Source organism: Macaca thibetana, chromosome 4 (genome assembly GCF_024542745.1).
Source record: "Macaca thibetana thibetana isolate TM-01 chromosome 4, ASM2454274v1, whole genome shotgun sequence".
Classification (NCBI taxonomy): domain Eukaryota; kingdom Metazoa; phylum Chordata; class Mammalia; order Primates; family Cercopithecidae; genus Macaca; species Macaca thibetana.
Genome location: NC_065581.1, coordinates 114,220,244 through 114,227,084, shown reverse-complemented (window position 1 = coordinate 114,227,084; position 6,841 = coordinate 114,220,244).

Genomic DNA, 6,841 nt, shown 5'->3' with positions numbered 1-6,841 from the left:
AAGATATTAGGTTGGCACAAAACAACCACAAGCCCCAGGTGGCCTGTGCCCAGTGAGACAGGAGAGGGACAGAGACCTGCGGGAGCTCAGGGTACCTTGTATCCCCAGCCTCTTGCCCCCATCTCTGCTTTCTGGGCTTTTTTTTTTTTTTTTTTTTTTTTTTTTTTTTTTTTTTTTTTTTAGACACGGTCTGGCTCTGTCACCCAGGCTGGAGTGCAATGGTGCGATCTTGGCTTGCTGCAATCTCTGAGTCCCTGGCTCAAGCAATCCTCCCACCTCAGCCTCCCCAGTGGCTGGGACCACAGGTGCATGCCACCACACCCAGGTAAAATTTTTTTTTTTTTTTTCTGTAGAGATAGGGTTTTGCTGTGTTGCTCGGGCTGGTCTTGAACTCCTGGGCTCAAGCATTCCACCCACCTCGGCCTCCCAAATTGCTGGGATTACAGATGTGAGTCACTGAGCCCCGCCTGCTTTATTTTTCTTTTCAGTACTTGGAACCTTCTATTTTACTAAGTACACGTGTGTTTTCTTTCTTCTTTGTCTTCCCTAGAATAGGAGCTTAACGTGGGCAGGTATTTTTGTTTACCTCATTTATCACCCTATCCTCAGTCCCTGGGACAGTGTCTGGCACATGAATGGTGTGTTCTAAATGAATATTTTTAACAAATAAATAAATGAAATATCATACAAGAGAAAGCTAGTATTTGGAACTCATTCATCAACAGAACGAAAAAGCCAAAGACCTTTAGCCTGTTCCTACTTTTTAACGCATCCCACCCCAGAGAAGCCAGCACAGAAAAATGAGGAACCAAGATGGAGAAGGGAGCAGATGGTGCCTGCCCCCTCAGCTAAAGACCCCTTAGGCTTAGGTTGAACTTGAGCTGGAGAAGGGACTAATCTAGGAACTGGGTGTGAGATTAAAGTTTAGATTTGTCTGGCCTGGATTTTGTAACACCTAAACACGAGGTATTCCGTTCGTTTTTGTTTCTGTTTTTGTTTTTTTGAATCAGAGTCTTGCTCTGTCGCACACGCTGGAGTGCAGTGGCTCAATCTAGGCTGACTGCCACATCTGCCTCCCAGGTTCAATCCTCCCACCTCAGCCTCCCAAGTAGCTGAGATGACAGGCGCCCACCACCACACCCAGCTAATTTTTGTATTTTTAGTAGAGACTGGTTTCGCCATGTTGGCCAGGCTGATTTGGAACTTTTGACCTCAGGTGATCCATCCGCCTCGGGCTCCCAAAGTGCTGGGATTACAGACATGAACCACTGCGCCTGGCCCCTGTCCGTTTCTTTAGGCACACTGAGATAGGGAAGTCGGAAGCGTGCATGGGGTGGGGATGCCTCCAGCTTCAAGAAAGAGCCTGGGAACAGGCACAGAAACTCACCATCCCCTTTTATCACAGGCAGGTAAGTAGCGCAGAGCAGCACAAACTAAGAGCCTGCCTGCATGATCAACGAATGGGGTGGGGACTGCTAGAGACTCTGCCCTATGCAGATGGCACACTTGATCCTAACCGGTTCTTCAGGCCCTATGGAGATAAGACACCCCCTCCTACTTAGCCCATTTATAAAAACCCTGACGTTTGTTTCTATAACCTGGCAAATCGTTCGGGACCCCTCTCTGTGACAGACAGCTCTTCTTTCCTTTCGCCTATGAAACTCCTGCTCCAATCTCACTAGGTGATGCACGTCCCCGTCCTTGATTTCCTTGGCGGCCAGATCAAGAATCTTGGCATTTATCCCAGACAACGAGCTGTTTTACTGCCGTTCCTTTCTGGCCTCGTTTCTGCCACTGTGTTTTCTCAAGCGGGGAGAAGCAAACCCAGGGACGCGACGTGGCCAGAAGGAGCCCCTGCGTGGGGAATGGAGAAGGGCACAGGCGCAGTCAGAAAGGCCTTCCTCCCCGACGCCCTCTCCTCTTTCTCCGACCCAATCCTGGAACTCACCGGCCCGCGCGGTCCAGGAACAGTCCCGCAGCAGAGGCAGAGCCAGAACGCAATGAAGGAACGTGGGGCCCTCAGTCAGCTCCTTTGGGACCCGGACCTTGCAACGGAATGCCGAGGACACCGCTGTTCACCGCGCGGAGGAAATGTCGGCGCCTCCCGCTGAGCCGTCCGGGGCTTTGGTCACCCGGGTGGAACCGCAGCGCAGAGAAACGCCCTGACGTTTCACTCCGCGTGTCTCCTGCTTCCCGTTCTTCCCAGGAGATCATTTCACTTCGTTTTGCAAATCTTTTCTTCCACTTGCGCGCTGCTTCTTTATGTTCTTAAATGCGTGTTTCACAAAGAGCAGGGCTTGAGTTTTGTACTTTCTCTGTGGTGTTCGTTTTTGTGTGTCTGTGGGTGGTGAAATCGGGTCGGAGTCGCTCTACGGTCATTTTTGCCTTTTGCCTCTTGCGCGCCTCGGCGTCCCTGGATTTCAACCGCAAAACACTTGCGTGGAAAGTTAGTTCCGGGGGGTTTCAGTTCTGGCCCGCCGCGTACCTTCTGGTTCCGCGCGCTCCTCCCTGGGCGCCAGCTGTGCCCGGGCTCGGCCCCCACTAGCCTGATACCCCTCAGGGGGCGCCCTGCTGCAGCCGATGTCGCATGAGGAGGGACCCGGCCCCGGGCGGGTGGCAGCGGGCGGAAACGCCTTTGGAAGACGTAGGAGGACTGGCCCATCGTGGCAGGGATAAGTTTTTTCCCTCGGGCTTGAGGTGAGGGGAAATCAGAGGTGACTGCTGGTTTCCTCCCACAGCCTGGTGCGGGGGGCGGGGAGGACTTTACACCTGGCTCCTGCGGAGACGTCACCTTCCAGCTGGGGTCCTTGGAGCTCCAACAGCGCGGTTCCCGCGCGGATCCCCCTCCTGCTTTCTTTGAGGCTGCTGGTGGGCGGCGCCCGTGACCCATTTGGTCCTGAGGGTCCACGGGTCGGGTCAGGAGCTTCTAATCGTCCCCTTCCCGACCCCGTCGCCTGGAGGACAAGGGCCCTTGGTTCCTCGGCTGGGCTGGGGTCTCTTCCAGGATGGACGTCCTGAGGCTGAGAAAAGCCCGAGAGGTGTGGAAAAGTAGGTTCAGAGAGAGGACGGGAAAAAGGGAAGGAGAAGCACGTGGCAGGAGAACCAGAAGAAACTCCAACTCCGAAAATAGGGAGAGGGTGCCACAGGGACAACCCGTCCCCCACCCCCCGGCCCCAGTTAGGGTTCTCCAGAGGGACTGCCCCGATAGGATATAGGTATATGTATATGAAAGGGAGTTTATTAGGGAAAATTGGTGCACACGATTTCAAGGCAAAGTCCAATGGTAGACCGTCTGCAAACTGGGAGGAGACAAACCAGCAGGGATCAGTCCAAGTCAGAAAGCTTCAAAACCGGGGAAGCTCACAGGGCAGCCTTTATCCCCTGCCAAAGGTCCCAGAGACCCCGGAAGTCGGAAACTGCTGATGCAAGCCCCAGAGCCCGAAGGCCAAATAACTTGGACTCTGATGTCCAAGGAGGAAGGAAGCAAGAACCTGCACGGAAGGCAGAGAGAAGCCAGAGAGCTCCGCCCGCAGAGTCACCCCACCCTCTCCCGCCTACTCTCTTCTAGCCCAGCACTGTTTGTTAAATAGGAAGTCTTTCTTCCATTGCTCATTTCTGTTGAAGATTAGATGGCGGTAGGTGTGCAGGCTGATTTCTGGGCTAATTTGTTCTACTGATCTAAGCGTCTATTTTTGTAACTGTGTAGGTCTGTGTTGGTCACTGTAGCCTTATAGTATATTTTGAAGTCTGGAAACGTGATGCCTCTGGCTTTGTCCTTTTTGCTTAGGATTGTTTTGAGAGTTTGAATTTTTTTTTTTTTTGTTCCAAATATATTTTAGAATAGATTTTTCTAATTCTGTGAAAACCAATATTGGTATTTTGATAGTGATAACTTTTCATCTGTAAATTGTTTTGGGAAGTATGGCCATTTTAGCTATATTGATTCTTCCAACCAATGAGCATGAAATATATTTTCTATTCATTTGTGTTGTCTCTGATTTTTTTTAGCAGTATTTTGTAGTTTTCTTATAAAGATCTTTCATCTCTTTGGGTAGATGAACTACTAGGTACTTCATTTTCTTTGTGGCTGTTGTAAATGTGATTGTGTTCTTGCTTTCATTCTCAGTTAGAATGTTGTTGGAGCCTAAGAATGCTACTGATTGTGTACATTGATTTTGTATGCTGAAACTTGACTGAATTCATGTATCAGTTCCAGGAGCCACTCCGGCTCCCCTTCTGTACCTGGGTTTTCCTTTGAGCCCCATTCCCTCCTGCAAGTGTCTCATTCATTCAGTTGCATGCTCAGTCTCCAACCACCACTTAAATCATGTCAGGTACACCTGATGAAGGAGAGAAAAAACATTCTCTGTGAGTCTGAAAAAGATTCTGGATTCCTGATAAGTGTGTACTGTGTCCCCCTGGTGGCAGGAGGAGGTGCATGATTGCTAGATCACAGCCATTAGCACCTTTGGGCTGCTGCTATTCCCAGCTTGGGTGGGCCTGAGTCTGGTGGCCAGGAGCCTACAGCAGGAGTGAGGCAGGTGGGCCCAGGTGTGCACAGAGGCCCCTCCTCCTGTTACCTGGCTGTCCTGCCCAGGACTGTCCTGCCAGCCTTCTGCCTTCCTCCTGTTCACCCAGTCACTGACCCAGGTCTTCCAGCCTCAGGGGTGGGGCTGCCAGGGCCTTCCCAGTGGCCTCCTCTCAGAACTAACCTAGGCTCCTGTCCCCAGCCCTGTACATGGGACTCTTCTCACACACAGATCCTGGGACCCACCAAGCTCTGCCCCTCCCGTGTGTAAGAACTGCCCATCCCCATGTGTCTGTTGTCCTCCAGACCACCCTCCATGTGGCCTCTCCTGGATAGAGGCTTTAGTGCATCAGGCCAGAACCTTCTGGGTTCTTGTGTCCCTGCACAGTCACAGAGGTGGGTGCCATCCCATGCCCCTGTCCTGAAGCAGAGACAGGCCCTGGGGTTGGCCCAGGCCTCCTCCCCTTTCCCACAGCCTCAGGACCCTGGGGATTGAAGGTCACCAGGTACAGGTTCTCCCCACGTGAATACTGTGTGGAGAGGGATGTCTGTGCCTATCTTTTTTTCATTTAATGGGTAAAGGGCTGAGTGGCTGGAGGCAGAGTGGGACTCAAGGTCTCTGCCCAGTCCTCACCCCAGGCTATGCCCTCCCCAGCAGCCAGGGGCCACTGGGCCCCCTACCTCCCTTCTACTTCTGCCCACAGTTCCAGATGCCTCCATAGTGACTGAGAAGAGGATGTGCTGGGGATTCCTCAGTTGTAGGTGCATGCAGGGGTGAGCCGAATGGAGAGGGGATACAGCCGCAGACTCAGGCCTGGGAAACCATTGATGGCTGTGTGGTAAAGTGAGCCCTAGATGGAAGGAGAACCCTCCCTCAGCTCCTGTGCCCATGGAAATCCAACACTTCGAAGATCTCAGTCTCATCTGGATTAGGTCATGTATCTAGAAATTGATGAAGGGACTCTGGGCCTTCATTCTGTAGAGCTGCTTCATTCTCTAGAGGGGCCTGGGGGCTGCCTGCAGGGGAGGAGGGGGCAGGAGAAGCTGCCTGAGGCTGAGAACAAAGGGTGAGAGGGGAACACCTGGAGGCCCTGGCTTTGCAGGAGGAGGAGGAGCTGTGCTGCATTTATGGAGGTATTCACCCCTTCATATCAATTTCTGAAAAGTAAGTTTTTCTTCAATTTCTATTTTCAACTAGTAAAAAAAAAAAAAAGAAAATGAAACAAGCAGAATGAACAGAGTGGTTGCAAGCACATTACAGAGAACTTCTCTTCCTGCACTACTTGAGAGTGAGCTGTCACACTGACGCCCCATCTTAGAGATGCCACCTCATGCCCCATACTTTACTATGGTTTCCTTGCAAACCAGGACACTCTCCAGATAACCACTGTACAAACTCCAAATTAGATTTCACTGCAGACATTATGACCATCTCATGCTCAGATGCCACTCAGGGTTCAGCAATTATCCAGGGAGCTGATGGATGCGGGCATTTCCTACTCCCTCATTTTCCTAAATACATACGTTATGGTGCTCTATTTGTCCCATTGATTGATCTGCATATTTTTGGAAATATGGAAAGCGATCTGGATTGATGTGGTTATTTTTATTATGTGTAAATGAGAAATCCTCACTAACATGTTGGAAAAGTTTAACATTTTCATCCAGCATTTGGATGGTTTCATTTTTGCTAGTTCAGATTTTGTAGTCTAATGTAGAGCGAAAGAGAAATCTCTCATCAACATTGAAAAGCATCCTGTACTGTACTGGAATATTTCACGGCCAACTTTTTGCTATGACAATGAATAGCACAGTCAGCAGTCTAGTATCTCCATACTCTCTGGAACATGTTTGGGGCCTGGAACTGACTCTGGGATTGCTGGTTAGTGGGATGAGCACAGCGTCCACTGTCCTGGATACTGCCTGAGTAGACATCAAAGAAGTGATTCAATCTGGATTCCTACCCACAATGGAAGAAGTCTCTGATATTTTATTTCCTATCCACCAATTAGTAGAGACAGATTAAAAACATTTGTCAGTAGGAAGGGTGTGCAGGGGTAGACCATTGTTCTCTTGTGTCAGATATATAAAAGCTTTCACAGGTTTGTTCAGCATCTCTGAACTGCTCATGACATTTGCCCAAGAATTAGGTACATTTTATTTATATATTCTGCTTCTGATTTTTTGTCTATGGGGGAATAGCATTACTTTTAAAAACAGAAATGTATCTGTGGTGAGGATTTCTTCTACTAGAAGTGAGCATGGTCAGGGCTGAAGAATGGTGAGAAAAGCCACTGCCAAGCGTGGAGTGGG